General features: G+C 44.1%; 1 long non-coding RNA gene across 2 annotated transcripts in view; it reads right to left on the bottom strand.

Moving 5' to 3' along the window:
• Nucleotides 1-23,236, bottom strand: part of LOC105614839 (uncharacterized) — a 30,732-nt gene that overhangs the window by 1,537 nt on the left and 5,959 nt on the right. The window contains exon 1 of one of the 2 annotated variants that reach the window (XR_009600285.1): nt 1-23,236. This exon is cut by the window's right edge and continues 5,959 nt beyond it. The exons of the other annotated variant lie outside the window; for it this stretch is intronic. This is a non-coding gene — a long non-coding RNA (uncharacterized LOC105614839). 2 annotated transcript variants of the gene reach the window in all.

A 23,236-nucleotide genomic window follows, 5' to 3' on the forward strand; every position in this document is an offset into this window, starting at 1 on the left:
CCAGAACCAGTACTCCGGATTATCAAAGACTGTTGGAGAGATTGCAGCTTCACTGGGTTGCTGGTTGATTGATACCAAGAGTCCAGATGCTGTGGTCTGTGCATCCAAATCTATTCAGGAGAAATCTCCTAGCGACGGGTTCATTTCTGCCGTAAGTACCTTGCATGTACATATGTGGAAGCTCCACCTATGTACACGGTCTCCTCTCTCCAGCCAGGTATTCGCGGGGATGTTGTCTTGCAAAGTTTAGAAATGTGCAGGAGCAACACCTCAGTCATCAGATTTTACTGAAGCAGCTGTTCTTTCCCACTCAGATATTCAAAACCTTTTCATTTTCACAGCCTTTTTCAACTTGAGGTGCCTGCACCACAGGGCTGAGGGGAAGGTGAACCCTGTCTAACAGAGCTCCCACAGTAACCAGTGAACAGTTCTCTTCCTGCACTGCAATGGCTCTTTCCACAGCCTCTTTTTGTGGAATCCTTAGGGACTTCCCCAGACTCAGTGGGTAAAGAATCCCCCTGCAATGCAGGGGACACAGGAGACATGGGTTCGATCCCTGCATTGGGAAGATCCCCTGGAGGAGGGCATGGCTACCCACTCCAGTATTCTTGCCTGGAGAATCCCATGGACAGAGGAGTTTGGCAGACTACAGTCCATGGGGTCACAAAGAGTCAGGCACGAAGGAGTGACTACACAGGTAAACCATTACCTGGGGAGGATTTCTCTATCGTATCTAAATAGCTAGTTTCTAGTAGCCTTGAGGACAAAAATAGAGGGAATAATTCTTGGGCCACAGGAATTCAAACTAGGTCCATCCACCCCGCCCTCTTTTGCCCTTGAAGATGGTTCAAAACAACATAAAAGCAGAATTTTAAGTAGAGCTGTTTGTTTATCTTACCTGCCTAGGCCTAGCACTAGCACATTGAAAACTAATCTCTCACTAATGCTCTGCAGTCCAGAGAGAAGCCAGCTGCCCCGCAGTTTAAAAAATGGCAAATATTTTCCCACTCCTTTAATATCTAAAAGGACAGTGTATGAAGGGACTGTTTCTTTCTCCTTATAATTGAATCCTTGCCCCAGCTGTAACTGCTTATTAAGGCCTCTTCAGCTCGCTGGCCCCTGCTAAGTTCCTCTCCTGGTTCCTGTGCCCCTGCCAAGGCCACTTACAACCTCTGAGTGCCTTTTCCAAGGTCTTTTTCCCCAGCCACAGCTCTTAAAAGCCAACTGCACCATCAGAAAAAAAAACAACTACCTGGTCCAATATATGCCTACACAAACTGCCAAGAGCAAAATGTCCTTGGAGAACAGACTAGTGACAGCCAAGGGTGAGGGGGTTGGGGGAAGGATGGAGTAGAAGGTTAGGGTTAGCAGATGTAAGCTTATATATATATATATATGGAATTGAATGGAAAAACAACAAGGTCCTACTGCATAGCACAGGGAACTATATTCAGTATCCTGTGATAAACCACAATGGAAAAGAATATAAATAAAGAATGTATAGGGACTTCCCTGGCAATCCAGCGGTTAAAAGACGTTGCCTTCCAATGAAGGAAGTTTGGGTTCTGTCCCTCGTAGAGGAGTGAAGATCCCACATGCCTCACAGCAAAAAAGGAAGCAATATTGTAACAAATTCAATAAAGACTTTAAAAATATGGCCCATATAAAAATCTTATGTACATATATATACGTATACACATTTGTTGCTGTTGTTCAGTGGCTAAGTCAGGTCCGGCTCTTTGGGACCCCATGGACTGCAGGACTCCAGGCTTCCCTGTCCTTCACTGTCTCCTGAAGTTTGCCCAAACTTATGTCCATTGAGTCAGTGATGCCATTCAACCATTTCATCCTCTGTCACCTCCTTCTCCTCCTACTTTCAATCTTTCCCAGCATCAGGGTCTTTTCCAATGACTCAGCTCTTCACATCAGGTGGCCAAGGTGTGTGTGCGTAACTGACTCATTTTGCTGTAGAGAGGTAATGAAACACCAACACTGTAAATCAATGTTCAATTAAAACAAACAATCATGATGTCCTGCACACACTCAAGAACGAGACCCCAGGACCAACACCAATCTTTAGCCACTCCAGAAGCCTTGATCACTCCACGTGTTTTCATTTGCTTCTCCCTGACTGTTCTTATTTCTCACATATCAGTTTTCTAGTCAGTGCCTCAAACGTGGGAACACTGAAGGGGCATCCAGTAGAAAGCACCCTTCCTCCTTTTCTGAGTTAAACGCAAATTTAAAAAATGAGATAACAGAATGGAAGAAGAAAACCAAATGACCACTTAACTCCTGATAAAGCTGGGTTGCAGGATTCGGTTTACTATGAGAGAAGAGCTTCCTGACGCCAAGTCCTAGAGCAGGATCCAGGAACTCTGATTAAAGTACACTTGTCTTGATGGGAATGAGAGGGTCAGCTGCTCTCAGAGTAGACCTCATGCTGGCTGGTGCCGAAGAGGGAAGGGGACAAGGATGAGCTGAGCAAGCTTACTTTACTCCCCACAAATGTGCCAAGTAAACCATGCCCTCCTTCAGTTCAGGGCCGAGTTAAGACAGGGACCTCCAAAAAGCCAGGTGTCACACTAATGCAACTCCCTTCACCCACAAGGCTGTGTCTAAATTTTCTTTTAAATAGTAAAATATAAGTAAGTATGACTTGGGTCAAAAACAAAAACAAAAACAAGATGGTAGAAGCTGCTACATGGTGGGCTGGGGATGCTACAGTTATAGTCTGTAAGTCTAAAGCTTAGATTTCTCTGGCCGCATACGGAAATGATTTCCTACTCTTTCAAATAGTTTTCTGTGCCTTTATGAAAACACTTGCACTTAAAACACAATTCACAATTTGTAGCAACATTTAAATACAAGTTTTGCAACCCAATGTTCATTGCAGCACTATTCACAACAGCCAGGACATGGGAGAAACCTCAATGCCCATCAGCAGAGGAATGGATAAAGAAGACGTGGTCCATATATACAGTGGAATATTACTCAGCCCTAAAAAGGAATGGAATTGGGTCATTTGTAGAGACATGGGTGGACCTAGAGACTGGCATACAAAGTGGAGAAAGAAAGAAAAACACATATCCTATACTAATACATATATGTGGAATCTAGAAAAATGGTATGCAGTTCAGTTCAGTCCTTCAGTCGTGTCCAACTCTTTGACACCCCATGGACCACAGCATGCCAGGCTTCTCTGTCCATCACCAACTCCTGGAGCCTACTCAAACTCATCGAGTTGGTGATGCCATCCAACCCTCTCATCCTCTGTCGTTCCCTTCTGCCGCCTTCAATCTCTCCCAGCATCAGGATCTTTTCAAATGAGTCAGTTCTTCATATCAGGCGGCCAAAGTATTGGGGTTTCAGCTTCAGCATCAGTCCTTCCCATGAACATTCAGGACTGAATTCCTTTAGGATGGACTGGTTGGATCTCCTTGCAGTCCAAGGGACTATCAAGAGTCTTCTCCAACACCACAGTTCAAAAGCATCAATTTTTCGGTGCCCAGTTTTCTTTAGAGTCCAACTCGTACATCCATACACAAAAAAATGGTATAGATGATCTTATTTGCAAAGTAGAAATAGAGACAAAGTCATTGAGAACAAACATATGGACACTAAGGGACGAAGGGGATGGGGGGATGAATTGGGAGACTGGGACTGTCAACACATACGCTGCTATGTATAAAACTGAGAACTAAAGAGAACCTACTGACAGCACAGGGAGCTCTACTTGGTGCTCTGTGGTGACCTAAATGGGAGGGAAGGAAATTCCAAAAAGACAGGCTATATATATATTTATAGCTGATTCATTCTGCCATACAGCAGGGGAAAAAAAAATATTGTAAAGCAACTACAATCCAAAACAAATTAATTTTAAGAAAGATTTAAATACACGTTTTTCTCAGTTACAGACACAAATGTTTTTAGCCTTCTCAGCTTCCCTCCATTACCTCTCCTGTCCTTTCTTTTTGCACCCACCACGAAGCGATGAGGGTACACTGCAATGCCTGCTTTGACAAAAGCAACTAGAGTCACTCCCCACTTCCAGATTTGAATGAAGTGGCCACACCACATGCTGTGAAGTTAATTTCCCAAATGGTCACAGAGTGGCCAGATTCTGCCACCTGGGAGATCAGAGGACTTAAGTCTTCCTAGGGTGAACTTTGGCCAAGGGAAAGGGAAGCGGGAGGAAGCGGGCTAACAGATGCCCTCTCCTTGCTCTTTTTCTTGGACTCCCCTGAGGAGTAGCTTCTTCCTGCAACCTTTCTGAAGAATTCCTGAGTCCTGAGCAAACACCCCGAATGAAAGAACTGCTATTCAAAGACTGCTTTGCATCCTCCCATCCGTTTCCCCTCACTCTGACCACCTGAAACCACTCAGGCTGTTTAGGGTCATCTTGCTCTTGCCTTTGCCCAGAGGACTAGCCTCGGCTTCCTGCAACCAGTCTGCCACAGATCCAGTGCTTAATGAGCGTTCCTTAGGGAAGCAAAGAGAAGACTGTTGTTGCTGCTGTTGTTTAGCCGTTAAGTCATGTCCAACTCTTTGCAACCCCATGGACTATAGCCCACCAGGCTCCTCTGTTCATGGGATTTTCCAGGCAAGAATACTGGAATGGGTTGCCATTTCCTTCTCCAAGGAATCTTCCCAATTCAGGGACTGAACTCACATCTCCTGCATTGCAGGGGAATTCTTTACCACCCAGCCACCTGGGAAGCCCTATAGAGATGACATTACATATTACAGAGAAAACCTTCCTTTGAAATATTCCTTGAGTTTCTTTCCTCAAAAACTCCACAGCTTAGGGTTTACCCATTTCTACTTCCTCTTCTCTTCAAGATACTAATAATATTTTCTTCCTCATTCTCTGGTGGGTAAAACAATTCGGTCTCCTCTCAGCATTTTAATTCTCCTCACTGCCAATCACCCTGCTTGCTTCAACAAAGGCCCTCTAGTGAGCAGAGTACACAAAGCATTCATTCTTCCTTGTGGACAAGAAGGGAGGTATTGCCAGGACACCCTTTTAAAACATTTTCCCCATGTCACACAGGCATAAAGCAAAATTCCAAGCCAGCAAAGAGCGGAGGGAAGATAAATCTATGTCAGAGTGAAGCCAGCGTGGGTCTAGGTAGGGACCAGTTTGCAGTGGTGTCCGGTGAAGGGAAAACTTCAGATCAGGAGCATCACTCTTGATGCAGAGCAGACGTGACCTCAAATGGGTTCAAGTGAGGCCACACCACCTGTGAGCAGGAGGTGGGAAAGGCTTTTCAGTAATATTACTGGCAGTGGGCATGGTTTAATTTAATACTCAGTAAATCTTATACTCAATAAACATCACGGGACTTCCCTAGTGAGAATTCGCCTGCTAATGCAGGGGACATGGGTTCGATTCCTGGTCTGGGAGGATTCCACATGCTGAGGGGCAACTAAGTCCATGAGCCACAACTACTGAGCCCATGTCCTGCAACTACTGAAGCCCGCACACCCTAGAGCCCGTGTTCTGCAACAAGAGAAGCCACCACAATGAGAAGCACGCCCATGGCAACTCGAGAGTAGCCCCAACTTGCCGCTACTAGAAAATGCCTGCTCCCAGCAATGAAGACACAAATAAATAAACTGAGAAGATAAACGTCTGTTAAGTTTGCAGCCATAGAACTGATCCCAGTGGCAATGATTCTGAGAATGGACAAATAGATACCCTGCCCACAGTTGAAGGTTGAGGGACCAGGAAACCAAGTAGTTCCCTACTCAATATTTTCTCGTTATGCTTAAGAATAATACATTTTCTATTGCCCCTGTAACAAATTACCACGAACTTGGTGGCTGGAAACAACACAGATTTAGTCTCTTGTTAGCAGTCTGACACCCATCTCATTGGGCTGACATCAAGGTGTCGATGGGGGAAATCCTCATTTTTAAAAATAAAATGAATGATTATTTATTTAACGTGGCTGCACCAGGTCTTAGTTGCGGTATGCAGGATCTTTAGTTGCAGCATGCGAACTCTAAGTTGAGGCATGTGGGATCTAATTCTGAGACCAGGACTGGAACCTGGGCCCCCTGTATTGGGAGCATGGAGTCTTATCCACTGGACTACCAGGGAAGTCCTGAGAATTCCTTTTCCTTGCCTTTTCCAGCTTCCAGCACTGCTGCATTCCTTGGCTCATGACCCTTCCTCTATCCTCACAGCCAACAAGAGCAAACTGAATCCTCTCATCACTTCACTCTGACCTCGTCTGCCTTCCTCTTCCACTTTTTGGGACCCTTGTGATGACACTGGGTCCACCTGGATCACCCAAAATAATCTTCCTACTTGAAGGTCAGCAAAATAGCAAACTTAATTCCATCTGCAACCTGATCTCCCTTTTGCCATGTGATGAAACATAGGCACAGAATCTGGGGGTTAGGATGCGTGCATCTTTGGGGAGTCACCACTCTACCTACCACGTGGTGAGAAATACTGTGGAGAAAAACAGAGCAAGGATGCGAAAGAGGGAGGGACCACTCTTTCACTGTCATGTAACCTGTGACCACAGCTGAAAAGGTTCTGTTTTTCCTTTAAGGATTCATTTGATCATACTGAGCCCACCTGGATAATCCAAGATCTTCTCCCCATCTCAAGATCCATAACACTAATCATGAAACATGAAGACCCTTTTACCACTTAAGGTAACATGTTTATAGGTTCCAAGGGTTAGAATATATTTTCATGCATGCCAAGTCACTGCATTCACAACTCTTTGCGACCCTATGGACTGTAGTCTGACAGGCTCCATCCATGGGATTCTCCAGTCATGAATACTGGAATAGTTGCCATGCCCTCCTCCAGAGGGTATTCCCAACCCAGGGATTGAACCCAAGTCTCTTATGTCTCCTGCAGGCAGGTTCTTTACCACTAGCACCACTTGGGAAATCCATAGACCAACCATTATTCTCCATGCCACATCTTATCTGTGATGGAATTTTCTAGGTTTGTCAATGACTGAAATTTCCAACTTGTGCTGCAAAAGGTCAAAAGCACTTATAGAGAATTCAATGGGTAGGTACGACTATTTCAATATAATCAAAAATCAGAAGTTAAAATTTCTTACTATTAGCTCCCTAGAATGCAGAAACGTGTGCATCTTGACTCAGAAGTGAAGCAGCAGTATGCCTCCATCGATACCAACATACAACAGAGTTGTATTAGCTCAAGGAATCTCCTAGTGTTGCCTCTGTGTAGCCAGCACATTTTGTCACACCAAGCCCCCAGCAACAATTGATCCATCTCTTTATTTCTGCTTTCTGAGAAAGTTACCTAAGTGGAACCATATGATCTGCAGATCGTATTTGGATCTGGCTCCTTTCACATAGCAAAATGCATTTGAGATTCACCCATGTTATCATATCTATCAACAGTTTTTCCATTTTTATTGCTGAGTAGTATCTCATTGCATACATGTGCCACAGTGTATCCATTCAATTGCTGATGGACATTTGGGTTTCCAGTTTGGGTGATTATGAATGAAGCTGCAATAAACAATCGTGTACAGTCTTTTTGTGTGAACTTAAGTGTTCATTTCGCTTGGGTGAACACCTCGGATTACTGGGTTATATGGTAAGTGTATGTTCACCTTTATAAGAAACTGCCAAATTCTTTCCCAAAGTGACTGTACTGTTTTGCCCTCCTACTAGGAATGTATGAGAGCTCCAGTTGTTCAACACCCCTGCCAGCATGTAGTATTGTCAGTTTTTTGTTTTGTTTCAGTTTGATTTGGATTGGGTTTATAGCTGTTCTAACAGCCGTGTGGTATTATTTCACTGTGGTTTTAATTTACAATTTCATTATTACTAATGATGTCCAACCAGTCCATTCTGAAGGAGATCAGCCCTGGGATTTCTTTGGAAGGAATGGTCCTGAAGCTGAAACTCCAGTACCTTGGCCACCTCATGCAAAGAGTTGACTCATTGGAAAAGACTCTGATGCTGGGAGGGATTGGGGGCAGGAGGAGAAGGGGACGACCGAGGATGAGATGGCTGGATGGCATCACTGACTCGATGGACGTGAGTCTGAGTGAACTCCGGGAGTTGGTGATGGACAGGGAGGCCTGGCATCCTGCGATTCATGGGGTCGCAGAGTCGGACACGACTGAGTGACTGAACTGAACTAATGATGTTGAGAATATTTTCATACATTTATTCACCATTCATGAAGTACCTGTTCAAAATCTTTTGCCCAGTTTTAACTGCATTGTTTTCCTTTTGGAAGTTTTTAAAGTTCTCATATATTATACGTATGTCTTCTGTCAGGTATGTGATTTGAAAATATTCCTATTAGCTTGTGGCTTGTCTTTTCATTCTCTTAACAGTGTCTTTCACACAATAAAGGTTGTTAATTTTTATGAAGTTCAACTGTGAATTTTTTCCTTCATGGATCATTCCTTCAGTGTCATATTTAAGAATTCTTTCCCTCATCCAAAGTCACAGTGATTTTCCACCTATGTTTTCTTTAGAAGTTTTATAGTTTTAAATCTTACATTTAGATCTGTGATCCATTTTGAGGTGACTTTTGCATAAGATAAAAGGTATTATTGGTTGCAGGGTTTTCTTCCTCCTTCTCGACTTCCTCTTCCTCCTTCCCCATTTCCTTCACCCTCATCTTTTTTTTCCCATATAGGTTGTTACTTGTTCCAACACCATTGCAAAGACCATCCTTCCTACATTAAACTGGATTTCCTTTTTGGTTAAAAACGGGTTGACAATACATGGATGGATCTATTTCTGGACTGTGTATTCTGTCCCACTGGTCTTTCTGTCTATCCTTTTAATATACATCACTCTCCCAATTACTCTAGCTTTGGTTAACAGGTAAATCTATTTTTTTTAATCCAAAATTCTCCACCACTTGAAACATGTCATCTTGAGCAAGTTACACAACTTCTCAGAACTACAGTTTTCTTAACTGTAAAAACAGGATCTTCGCAGGAGCTCTGTGAAACTGACAAGGCATGGTGGGCAAGGTGGTGGATGTTGCTCATTTTGTTTGTCCAGCTCTCCTCCTTTCTTCCAGCGTCAGCCCCTCCGTTTTTTATGGAACAGCTCTTCCTACTCCCTTTAGAATACATACCCCAAGTACAGTAACGCCAGCCTATACATCATGTTTCCCAATCATCTTCCTCCATGCCTTAGTGCCTTTGTGGATTCTGTTCAGCCCTATGGACTATCCTTCTACATTTTTTGTTTCTTGGGTTTTGACCAGGCAAATTCCTACCAATCCTCCAATACATAAAATCACATTTCCTCAGCCAAACCTTTGCAGTTATCTTTTCCCATTGTATACTCTCACAGAAGGTTGTTCAAATTTATATTATTGTTCATAATTCATTATACTGTGGTTTCACACACACAGTTCAGCTCAGTTGCTCAGTCGTGTCCAGCTCTTTGTGACCCCATGAATTGCAGCACGCCAGGCCTCCCTGTCCATCACCAACTTCTGGAGTTCACTCAGACTCATGTCCATCGAGTCGGTGATGCCATCCAGCCATCTCATTGTCTGTCATCCCCTTCTCCTCCTGCCCCTAATCCCTCCCAGAATCAGGATCTTTTCCAGTGAGTCAACTCTTCACATGAGGTGGCCAAAGTATTGGAGTTTTAACTGTAGCATCATTCCTTCCAAAAGAACACCCAGGGCTGATCTGCTTTAGAATGGACTGGCTGGATCTCCTTGCAGTCCAAGGGACTCTCAAGAGTCTTCTCCAACACCACAGTTCAAAAGCATCAATTCTTTAGCACTCAGCTTTCTTCACAGTCCAACTCTCACATCCATACATGACCAATGGAAAAACCATAGCCTTGACTAGACGGACCTTTGTTGGCAAAGTAATGTCTCTGCTTTTCAATATGCTATCTAGGTTGGTCATAACTTTCCTTCCAAGGAGTAAGCGTCTTTTAATTTCATGGCTGCAATCACCATCTGGAGTGATTTTGGAGCCCCAAAAAATAAAGTCTGACAGTGTTTCCTCCTCTATTTCCCATGAAGTGATGGGATCAGATGCCATGATCTTAGTTTTCTGAATGTTGAGCTTTAAGCCAACTTCTTCACTCTCCTCTTTCACTTTCATCAAGAGGCTTTTTAGCTCTTCACCTTCTGCCATAAGAGTGGTGTCATCTGCATATCTGAGGTTATTGATATTTCTCCTGGCAATCTTGATTCCAGCTTGTGCTTCTTCCAGCCCAGTGTTTCTCATGATGTACTCTTCACACACACACACACAAACACCATACACCTCTGAGTTCCTAGAGGGCTTACATAATGTATGTGTGTGTGTGTGTGTGTGTGTGTGTGTGTGTATGTATTTTACCTAATGCCTAGCATACAGTAGGTGCTCAACACATTTTCTTAAAGATTTATGCATTTATTTATGGCTGTGCTGGGTCTTTGTTGCTGTGTGTGGCCTTTCTCTAGCTGTAGTGAATGGGGGCTACTCTCCAGCTGTGGTGTGCAGGCTTCTCATTGCAGTGACTTCTCTTATTGCAGAGCACAGGCTTTAGGGTGCATGGGCTCCAGTACCTGCAACGCATGGGCTTAACAGTTGTGGCTCGTGAGCTCTAGAGAACTGGTTACATAGCTGTGGCCCACAGATCTAGCTGTCCCATGGCACGTGCAATCCTCCCAAACTAGGGATGGAACCTGTGTCTCCGGCATTGCCAGGCGGGTTCTCTACCACTGAGTCACCAGGGGAGCCCTCAATACGTTTTTATTGCAACCTAAAAGGAAAGGAGGAGAAAAAGAAAACTGACATAACAGAACTCCTTCTCAGATAGATATTTGCCTGAACTTTGTACGAATGGGCCTCCTTGTACCATGTGTGAGCACCATGGACGTGTTATTTTAGCTCTGTTAATGACTCAGTCATATGGCCACAGAATAGATTATGCCAAGCACTAATGCAGCTATATCACACCAGCATGGCCTGGTTCTCATGGTGGCTCAGCCGGTTAAGAATCTGCCTGCAATGCAGGAGACCTGGGTTTGACCCCTGGGTTGGGAAGATCCCCTGGAAAAAGGAATGGTAACCCACTCCAGTATCCTTGCCTGGAGAATCCCATGGACAGAGGAGCCTGGTGGGCTATAGCCCATGGGGTGGCAAAGAGTTGGACACGACTGAGGGACCCGAGTGAAACACTCTCATTGTGCTCAGGAATGAGGCACTGGCCCCAGGAAGCAGGTGTAACACACCAGCCCCGAAGAAAACAGGCTTCAAATTCTGAGCATGGGCCACGTTGTATCAGATTATTAAGCAGTGTTACAATACGCCCCCCTCATTTTTGAATTGTTCTCCCTGTTCCTCAAGTAAAGAATAACGTGTAGCCTCCAACCAGAACAGAACCAAGGAAAACAAATACAATGCTCCAGCTGCTAAAGCTGAATGCAGGAATGTCTATGAATATACTATGCAAATTAAGAGAGAGCAAGGACTGATGAGAATAGATGCAGAGGCGGAACAGGGAACAGGTAGGGGAGGGATATATTTTGAAAAGTTGCCACCCACTCTTTGGGACCCCATGGACTGTATAGTCCATGGAATTCTCCAGGCCAGAATACTGGAGTTGGTAGCCATTCCCTTCTCCAGGGCACCTTCCCAATCCAGGGATCGAACCCAGGTCTCCTGCATTGCAGGCGAATTCTTTACCAGCTGAGCCACAAGGGGTTTGGTTGCCAGAGAAGTCAGCTGTGTGACCAGATGGTTGGAACCTTCAGTCTCCCCTGACCTATGGGGGAGGGGAGAGGATCCCCTCTAACGCTCCAACCCCAGACTGAATCAATCACCAGTGGCCAATCATGTAATCAATCATGCCCTTGTAATGAGGTCTCCATAACACCCCCAAAAGATAGGATTCAGAGACCATCCGGGTGAACACATGGAGATTTGGGGAGAGGAGCATGCTGGCAGAGGGTGCGGAAGCTCCACCCTCTTTCCCGACCTTGTCCCCTCTCTTCCATTCGGCTGATCCTGAGTTATATCCTTTTATAATAAACAGGCAACCTGGTAAGTGAACTGTTTCCCTGAGTTCTGTGAGTTGCTCTAGCAAATTAATGGAACCCAAGATGGAGTAGGAGGAGAAGGGGACAACAGAGGATAAGATGGTTGGATGGCATCACCGACTCGATGGACATGAGTTTGGGTAAACTCCAGGAACTGGTGATGGACAGGGAGGCCTGGCGTGCTGTGATCCATGGGGTTGCAGAGTCGGACACGACTGAGCAACTGAACTGAAGATGGGATAAGATAGATGTCCTCTCCTTGCTCTTTTTCCTGGACTCCCCTGAGGAGTAGCTTCTTCCTGCATCCTTTCTGAAGAATTCCTGCTGCTGCTACTGCTGCTGCTGCTAAGTCACTTCAGTCGTGTCCGACTCCATGCGACCCCAAAGATGGCAGCCCACCAGGCTCCCCCATCCCTGGGATTCTCTAGGCAAGAATACTGGAGTGGGTTGCCATTTCTTTCTCCAATGCATGAAAGTGAAAAGTCAAAGTGAAATCGCTGTCGTGTCCGACTCTTTGCGACCCCATGGACTGCAGCCTACCAGGCTCCTCCAACCATGGGATTTTCCAGGCAAGAGTATTGGAGTGGGGTGCTATTGCCTTCTCCAGAAGAATTCCTGAGTCCTGAGCAAACCACCCCTAGTGAAAGACCTGCTCTTCAAAGACTGCTTTGCATCCTCCCATTCCTTTCCCCTCACTCTGACCACCGAAACCACTCAGGCTGTTTAGGGTTATCTTGCTCTTGCCTTTGCCTAGAGGACCAGATCAGGGCTTCCTGCAACCAGTCTGCCACAGATCCAGTGCTTACTGAGTGTTCTTTAGGGAAGCAAAGAGAAGACTGTTGTTGCTGCTGTTTAGAAACTAAGTTGTGTCCAGTTCTTTGAAATCCCATGGACTGCAGCCCACCAGACTCTTCTATCCATGGGATTTTCCAGGCAAGAATACTGGAGTGGGTTGCCATTTCCTTCTCCAGGGATCTTCCCAACTCAGGAATGGAAACTGTGTGTCCTGCATTGGCAGGCAGATTCTTTACCACTGAGTCACCAGAGAAGCCCTTAATATTAATTATATTATTACATGATGTTATACTATTAAATTATATACAATGCATAATAATGTGTTGTACACTATATATTTAAATCAGAGTGAAAGTGTGTCCAACTCTTTATGACCACATGGACTGTAGTTCGCCAGGCTCCTCTGTTCATGGGATTTCCCAGACAAGAATACTGGAGTGGGTTGCCATTTCCTCCTCTGGGGAATTTTCCCAACCCAGGGATCAAACCTACGTCTCCTACATTGGCAGGCAGATTCTTTACCAATGAGCCACCTGGGAAGCTCAGAGGCAGGCCCACAGTTCTTCCTATCTCAAGTCAATCAATCAAGCAGCCAACCAATCTCCTTGTTTGGGCCCTTCTCTGATTCTCCTACCTTCATCCCTTAAGAAGGGGCTTCCAAATCTTAAAATGTCCAGTGGTAAGCGGAGCCTGCCCCTCAAAGTGTCTACTTATCAGAGCCAAGCAGCATCCCTGGTTTTCCTTCTTCCCAAAGCCGCTGTCTAAAGTGATACCATTCTTTCCATCTTGCCGGAGGAAAGACAGGTACAGAGAAACAGCGGTATTCCTGTAGACATTCCAAGCTTTGTTTCTGTGTCCAGTGAAACAATTATCAAGGATTCAGGAATATCATTTTTCTGTAGGCAGCAAGATACTGCTGGCCAGAAATATTAAATCACAAGACCGTCTTCCATTCTGGCAGAAAGTGAAAGAGAATGATTGGGGATCACGTGTCACCCTGAGCCAGTTGGCCTTGTTCATATTGAGATTATTTACAAGAACAACAACAAAAAACCTCTAAAGACCGCCTAAGAGTCAGCAGGACCTAAATTTGAGCTTTTTTCAGTGGTTTAATGTGACCTCGAGCCATAGCTCCCAGAATCCGCTTTCTCATCGATAAAGCTACTTCTCCGAATTTCATCAGGATTAAACGAAATCATGAAGGTAAGTGTCTTAACACACAGTTTCATAAATGTTGGCCACTGTTATTATTTATTTAACTTTAGAGAGAAAACATCTGCTTATCAGACTACTGGGGGCTTTTTCCTGCACACAGGCTGAGCAAAATGCAACCCAGGCACTTTAGGGAGGTGTAAAACAAAACCTAACATTTGAACTCGTTTTTAATATTTCTTTCCACTGTAAACTGGGAATAATCCTATGTGACTATTAAAGTTGAGTTGGTAGAAAAAAGTATGGAAGTTTGCAACAAATGGTCCAGGCTATAGCCTAATATTTATTCAGTTGCTTGCATTTTAGGTGTATTTTTTCCAAAAGAGGGGAAAGAGTGGTAAGACATAATTCATGAGCAAGAATTTTCAGGTAATACTGGGCACACCAGCCCTTCCACATGCAGGGGGAGAAAGGCTGAAGGCCACTGCCTTAAGGGACCTTGGCATTTGCAGTTGTGTTATGACTTCTAATTCCCTGTTCACGTCAGATTTAGAAGGAACTTTGGAAATGCCAACCCATTTTTAAGGAAACAGAAATTGTGATGTTGTTAGCACATCTGGTTCAGAGGAAAGCTGTGTTATTATATAGCTATATTCTCATGTTTATAATCCATGTAAACAATAGTTAAACGTCCTCTAATCTAAGAGGTGTGAAATTACCTACCCAACCTCAAGGCGAAAAGTTTACATGATGAGGCAGCTGCTACTGTGTGATTACATGAAGCTCAGAGTAAGTTAAGAAAACATAAATTTCCCCCTTTAGAAACTTTTATCACATAAAATTATCTTTTCTCAGCAAAGTACTCCAAGATGTATTTTTACAATACTGTTTACAGTTGCTATCCAGTAGTGGATACATTTTGAATCCTGGTTAGACAATCACATGTAACAAAAGGTCCCTTCCTTGAAAATGTCTGCAGGAGTTCTGAAAAGGTGGTCTACCTTCACTTTACTGTAACACTGATATTGTCTTCCCATTCCAATTTTCACTTGTTTCTTTTTAAGACACGGAATAGTACCCCTCTTCTCAATCTCCCAAGCTTTCAGGCTACTGGACAAGAGCAGAATGCAAATGACTCAATAACTACCTATTTAAATAACAACTATATAACTGGAGTTGAGCAGAAGTGTCCTGGGAAAAAAGCAAAACCAATGATCCTGTGTAAGATCGACGTGTATTCCCCTCATTCAGAAGCTCTCCCCATAATCTGTCCCCACCTGCCAAGCCAACTTTATCTCTTTGTATGCCCCGGAACGCCCGCCTCCCCAAATCCATCTCTCTCATAGCTACCAATCAGAATCGATTCCTTCCTCAAAACTCCTCAAGGACTTCTATATCAGTTAAGCTTTGCATTTGGCAGCTAGTAACAGAGCCCAGAAATAAGAGTGGCTTAAACAAGATAAAAGCTTCTTTTCTTTTAAAGGAATTCTGGAGATAAGCGAAGCAGAGCTGGTATGGCATCGCCTAGAGTTCCTGTATCTTTCTGCTCCACAATGCACCTTCTATCCTCAGGAACAAAGGATGCCTCAAGTTGCATCCATCTTATCCACCTTCTAGGCAGCCAGAAGGCGACAGATAGGCAATATGTCAAACTTCTTTTCAAACACCTTCGGGGCCTAACACAGTCCAGCATACTTCATGAGCCCTCTTTAAATAACTGCCCGATCCACAAATGAATTAATTTGGCAGCAGTACAGAAGTAGGACGATTTATCAGTTACAAAACTTCAGTAGATTGTAACAGTATACCCAGGGCACCATATTAGAAACTATAAGGTATAGCTGTAACTCTTTAAAATGCTTTAAAATCTCTCTATAACTGGTTTACCACAGTACCTAAAATCCCCAGGTAGAGAATTATTCTGGGGTTTTCTTTATTTTTGTAATTGAAGTATAGTTCATTTACAGTGTTATGTTAGTTTCAAGTCAACAGCAAAGTGACTCAGATATGTATGTTTCTGTTGATGTTTAGTCACCAAATCGTGTCTCTTTTTCAACCCATGGACTATAGCCCACCAGGCTCCTGTGTGTGTGTGTCAAAGTGAAAGTGTTAGTTGCTCAGTCATGTCAGACTCTTTGGGACCCCATGGACTGTAGCCCGCCAGGCTCCTGTGTCCATGGGATTCTCCAGCCAAGAATACTGAAGTAGGCTGCCATTTCTTTCTCCAAGGGATCATCCCAACCCACAGATCGAAGCTGGGTCTCCTGCATTGTAGGCAGAATCTTTACTATCTGAGCCACCAGGGAAGCTCAATATATGTAGAGGAAGAGAGAGAGAGATTTATACTGTTAAGACACTATAATTCCAGTATAATCCACTGTATTATGCTGACGGAGCTGGGAGAGTTCAAAGAAGTATAAGTCAACTTCTAACAGGGGCTTCCCAGGTGGCGCTAGTGGTAAAGAACCTGCCTGCCAACATAGGCAACATAAGAGACGGGGGTTTGATCCTTGGGTTGGGAAGATCCCCTGGAGGAGGGCATGGCAACCCACTCCAGTATTCATGCCTGGAGAATCCCATGGACAGAGGAGCCTAGTGGGCTACGGTCCATAGGGTTGTAAAGAGTCAAACATGACTGAATCGACTTAGCACACCTGCACAACTTTTAACACATGGAAACTTACAGCATACACACAAACACACACACACGTACTCAACACTATCCACGGAAGCTTACAGCACACACACACACACATACACACACACACTCAACACTATCCAGCAGCCTAGAAATGCCAAGGCCAGGAGACATTGCAGAGAAGGATAAAAGTCTACAAACACCTTTTGGTAAATTTGTGACTCAAGTGATTTGTTAGTGCCCTAAAAAGGCCAGAGCAGTTGAGGAAAAGGAGAAAGCCAGCCCCAGAGCTGGTCAGAGAAGTTGCCTGGTGACTGTGCTGAAGGGCCCAGGTTCCCTGAGTGCAGCAGGGGAGACTGGGGGGCTCCAGAAAACTGGGTGACAGGCGACCCCAGAGACGAGCAGAAAGCACAAGTAAAAACCATCTTTTGCACACTGCAGACCAAGCATAGTGCAGGTGTTATACAGGAAGGGCTGGGTCCAGGAGCTCTGGGTTTCAGCCCTGCCTCAGCCACCAGCTGACTGGGTAAACTTGGGCCACTGACAACCTCTCTGGACCTCGGTTTTCTCAGAGAAGTATGGGCTAGACAAGCTAAGCATTAATGAGCATTAAAATGATCATTACTTGATACTAACATTAGCATATTATATGACAATAATATAACTTGATACTGACACTTGTGCTTCAGTCAATCCAGAAGAGGTTATTTAAGTATGAGAATGGGGACTTCCCTGGTGATCCAGTGGCTAAGACTGCGCATCCAAGGCAGCAGGCCTGGGAAAAAAGATTCTGCATGCTGCAACTAGAGATCCCACATGCTACAATGAAGATCGAAGATTCTGCGTGCCACAGCTAAGACCTGGGGCAGCCAAATAAAGATTTTTTTAAAGAAAGAAAGTACAAGAGTGAATAAAGGAGTGAGAGTAGGTTAGACCTGGGAAAACAGGAGATGGGGCCACTGTGCGGAAGAAATGCGGCACACCAGAGGAACCTCTTCTGCTCTGCTCCGAAGAGCTGGAGACGCTGTTCTAGACGGGAGCTTAGAACGTACTCTAGTGAGCACAGGAAGGCCTTTTTTCATGTGCAAGGCTTGCAGCATTGTAGCATTATAGAAGGATGTAGAATAATAATGTAGAATAGCAGCATTGTAGAATAATGCTTGTAGCCTTATTCCAGAGAAAAAATATAATCCTAAAATAGCAAACACACACACAGCGATTATTTTTACGTGGGCCTTGTCCTAAGTCCTTCGCATTATTTTTTTTCACAGAAAGGTGTTAAAATCATCAATAGAGAGGAAAAGCAAGAAACAGAATTAAGGTACATCACCGGTTTGGCTCAGGGCCTGGCACTCAGCAGGTACAAATCATGGTTTTACACTGTTGACAGACAAAAGGTCTTATGGAGACAGTCCCCTTCTCCTACCACATAATTCCACTCTACATTCTGCAGTGTCCTTGGTCTCCATTTACATACAACTCATGTTCCCACGGTTGCACGTTTCCATCGGAAGATGCTAATGGGATTCACAGCTCTTCTCATGTATTAACCCCAACCCTGGGCCCCAGGCCTCTAGAGCCAGGGAAGGATGAGCTAGAGATAAGAGTTTTGTTCCCTCCTTCTCACTTTCCATCAGCAGTTCTCTCTTTTGAGTGAAGATGTGTTTTATTTCATTTCACTGGCAGAGAGGAGGAAGAGAGGTAAAAAGCAGGAAAGGAAGGAAACAGAAGACAAGCTGTGGGAGGTATTTCAGGTCTGGGTTTTGGCTGCAGCTAACACTTAGGGCTATTATTTTTCAGAAATATGGAAGCCTAACACCAAAGACTGAAGCAGAAATGACTGTGATTGGGGCTGTTACTTAGACTAGTTCCAAAAGAACCCAAGTTGGGAGCTGAGATCATAAATAAACTGTGAGGAATCCATTTGCTAATACCTGTGAAAGCTTAATGGCCACAGACCAATGCTAGGTTATTAGACCAGTTTAACCAGCAGAGGTCTCTGTTTTACTGATCTTCAATTGAAGGCAGGGCAGGGGAAACAATCCCGAGAGTTGTCCATTTTTATTATCCCTCTTTTGAAGTCTCTTTTCAAAAACAAATATGTAAATAAGGAATCACTTGGCCAAAGTATTTGTGAACACTGGATCTGGTTGTTCAGTCCAGATGAGCAACAAGATAAATAAATAAAATGCTGGCATATGGAATCATTGAAGAAGTGATTCCATATTCATCCCTAGCTGTTCACTAGCTTAGAAGCTTCACACCAAATGTACCAGCAGAGGGTAAAGCATGGATTAGCCCATAAAACACGCACAACTCATCGTGACAATGAAGAGAATGCAAGCTGAACCCCCAGAAGGTGGAGCGGAAGGGGGTCAGTTAGTTGATCACCCAACACCAGGCCATAGCACTTGCTTGGGTCCTCTTTCAAAACCAGAAACAAATCGGTTGTGACCAGCATGTGCTCTGATGGTATGAGGACTTCACATCTCTTTTACTTACTGACATCAAAGCTTTAAAACCTTGTTTACATTGTGTGTGTTGAGCAGTGGGCTTCCCCAGTGGCTCAGTGGTAAAGAATCTGCCTGCAGTACAGGAGACCTGGGTTCAATCCCTGGGTCCAGAAGATCCCCTCGAAGAGCATGGCAACCTCCTCCAGTATTCCTGCCTGGAGAATTCTATGAATAGAGGAGTCTGGTGAGTTACGGTCTGCAGGGTCGCAAAGTCAGACATGACTGAAGTGACTTAGCAAGCATGCTGAACACCCTCTCAAATAAATACAAAGGTGTGAGCCTGCAATTTTTTCCCCCACACCTACTGGAACAATCCCAGTATGAGATTAAGGGTTTTGACTAGAATGAGACAAAAGGAGGAAGTGAGAGAGTTTCACTGAAGCTTAAATGAAGTTTCTCTCTTCTGTTATCCAATGGTTCTCCATCGCTCTTGATGTAAAGTCCAAAATTAAAAGGCCATCACCATGTGGACTTGCCTATCACTCCAGTCCAAGCCCTTAGCCCTGCCGTCCCATTGGCTACATACTTGCCACAAACACCTTCTTTCACATCATCAAAAGCCTTCCTGGATTTGGGGCCTTGGGCAGGGCTCTGCCTGGACCACTCTTCTTTCAGCTGGTCCCCACCACTAGGTGAGACCCTGTGTTCCAAACAGTATCCTACAGGGCAGCCACTAAACACAGGGGGCTGCAGAGGCACACACAGAGGGATGGATTTCTAAAGGCTTGTTTCTTTTTGGCGAATACAAGGCGGCCTGGGGAAAGTGTACGGACTTCTGCTTCCAGTCTGATCCCTCAACTGGACTCCTCTGTGCAGAGCTCAGACTGTCGGAGCACAGAGCAGAAGCTCTGAAGTCCTTTCATAGCACTTATTGCTCAGAACACTCACAGGTAACTGTGGTTGCGATTCCTTGTCCTAGCTTCCTCTAGCTTCATGAAGGCGAGGCTCCTATCTGTCATGTTGAAGACACAAAGCTTGGCCCTTAAAAGAGGCTCCATGATACTCAGCCAGCAGTGAAACAGTGTTTGGAACCACCAAAGCAACCATTACACTGTACCTTCACATGCCTTTTTCTGCTAAAATAATAAGTGTTCAGTGTTCAGGGGACTTCCGGCACAGGGAAAGCAGGTTCCAATCGGGTAGAGGAACTAAGATCCTGCATGCTGCACCACAACAAAGACCAGATGCAGCCAAATAAATTAACTAATTTAAAAAATACTCTCTTTTGCTATATTTAAAATGGATAACCAACAAGGACCTACTGTAGAGCACATGGAACTCTGCTCGATGTTATGTGGCAGCCTGGATGGGAGGGGAGTTTGGAGGAGAATGGATACATGTGTTTATGTGGCTGAGTCCCTTCACTATTCTCCTAAAACTATCACAACATTGTTTGTTAATCAGCTATACCCCAATACAAAATAAAAAGGTTAAACAAATAAATAAATAAATGTTCAGTGTTCAGCCTGCACTCTTGAACTACCATTTTCCTTCGACTCCGGTGAATATATGGTTTGTGGCCAAAAAATCAAGAATGTAGCTTCCTGGAAAATAACCTGATCCACAGGGATGGAAAGCGTGATCTGGACTAGGAAACAGGAATCTCTGAATTGTAAGCCAGAAGGAACCTATAAATCATCATGTTTAACTTTTCCACTTGACAGGAAGTCATGGATTCAACTGTCCTCATCTGTCTAATGAAGACTGAACTCGGTGATCTCCCACCCCGGGTATTGTGAGATTTCTAAGTTCTGCCCCGGGTCAGTCCCACGGAGAGTGACAGCTCAAGACTGGTCTACTCACTTGAAATTTAAAACGATCTCCCCAACACTAGGTGCTAAGTAACTAAACTACGGCAGGAAGTTGATCTGTTGAATTTCAGACAGAATCCATAACTGCCAAAGTTCACGGAATGTGAGGTTTGGGATAATATTACCAGTGGGATCCCATGTGGCAAAAAGATGGAATAGGCTCAATTTTCCATGGCTTGTTAAGTTACCCCTGAGTTAATCGGAATGATATTTATACCTCGCTGATGTGCCCTGGAAGCAAAACCATATACCCAAACTCACACACTTCTCATAACTCATTCACGGATTTAACAATATCTGAAACTAAATAGAAAAATGGAGAAGACACGAATTCTAGAAATGCCTTGTTCCCTGCTAATGTCTGAAAAGAGACTGTATGAGACAAAGAGAAACTTTTTTTTTTACAAATTTACTCCACATTCAAGAATTATAAGGATAGTTATTTTTCAAATTGGCAATCTCTTCACGTTTTTGCTCTTGTTAAAATCCATTCTAAAAAATACAACCAATAATGAAACGTCCACAGCAAAATCACTTCATAATTCTCATTCTCAAAAACTGAAGAGGTAATCTTCCATAGACATGAGTCTATCACGTGTGCGTGTCTGTGCGTCAGTGGCTCAGTCATGTCCGACCCTTTGCAACCCCTTAAACTGTAGCCCCCCAGGCTCCTCTGTCCATGGGGATTCTCCAGGCAAGAATACTTGAGTGAGCTGCCATTCCCCTCTTCAGGGGATCTTCCCAACCCAGGGATCAAACCCTGGTCTCCTGCATTACAGGCAGATTTTTTACTGTCTGAGCTACCAGGTATTTAAAAAATATTTTCACAAAAATGGGATCATACTATAAACATTTTTCTGTGCCAGGTTTAATATCATAAACTTTCCCTATTCATACAAACAAAGCTACCTGGGGTGTTTGAGTAGCTGTAATCTGTGTCCTTTTTGTATATTCTACAGTTGGTTCAATCAAATAATCTTGCAATCCTATATCAAAGGGGAGGTTGTTTGGTTGTTTACTTTTTTGGTTTCCTTTTGAAGCTTAATATAGAACTTAACAACAATCATTCTGGTAAATATATATTTAGTCACACATGGCATGTGTGCTAAGTCGCTTCAGTCATGTCCCACTCTTTGTGACTCTATGGACTGTAGCCCACCAGGCTCCTCTGTCCATGGGATTCTCCAGGCAAGAACACTGGAGTGGGTTGCCATGCCCTCCTCCACGGGATCTTCCTGACCCAGAGATCAAACCCAAGTCTCTTATGCCTCCCACATTGGCAGGCAGGTTCCTCACCAGTGTACCCCCCGGGAAGCCCATATTTAGTCACACATATGATTATTTCCATAAAGTAAATGAGTAGAACTGCTGAATCAAAGACTACACCTATAGTAGATAACATAAAGTGCAATATGTATGTGTGTACATGTGTGTGTAGGAAGGATTTAACCCTTTATTCACATGATTAGCTAAAACCTAATATTTATTCCATAATATTCTCTACTGGTGGTGCTAGTGGTAAAGAACCTGCCTGCCAATGCAGGAGACATAAGAGATCTGGGTTTGATCCCTGGGTTGAGAAGGTCCCCTGGAGAAGGGCATGGCAACCCACTCCAGGATTCTTGCCTGGAGAATCCATGGACAGAGGAGCCAGGCAGGCTACGGTCCACAGGGTCACACAGAGTCAGACACGACTGAAGTGATTTAGCACAGCACAGCACACTCTCTTCTGATTTGACATTTCATATTTATCATAGAATGAATTCTGCTTGAACCTTTTTACAACAATCGAGAAAGTAAAGGGAAAGCCAGAATAAGGCAACAATTTTGAAGAAACTCAGATTATCCAATGATATACAGCCATTAAAACCAGGAATGAGGAATTCCCTGGCGGTTTAATGATTAGGACTCTGTGCTCTCACTGCCCAGGGCCGCAGGTTCAGTCCCTGGTTGGGGAACTAAGATCCTGCAAGCTACATGGTGGTATGTCCAAAAAAAAAAAAAACCAGCAAGAATGAATGAAATGTGTTGACAAGGGTCGTTGCACCTACTTCTATGGGCAAAGTAAGGTGATGCCAAAAGCCAAAAATTAGATAGTTTGGATGAGAGGGATTTCTCACTCAACTTGAAAGGTGGTCATGGCTTCCACAAATGCAAATTCCTTGCTTCTTGATCTTCAGTGAAGCTGGGAAAAAAATCACTCAGCTTTGGACAAAAGGGAGGGAAGCAAATGTCAAAATCTCAAGAAAGAATAATGGTCAACTTTGCATCTAAGATGCTAACTGTAACTCTATTTACC

Source organism: Ovis aries, chromosome 3 (genome assembly GCF_016772045.2).
Source record: "Ovis aries strain OAR_USU_Benz2616 breed Rambouillet chromosome 3, ARS-UI_Ramb_v3.0, whole genome shotgun sequence".
Lineage (NCBI taxonomy): Eukaryota > Metazoa > Chordata > Mammalia > Artiodactyla > Bovidae > Ovis > Ovis aries.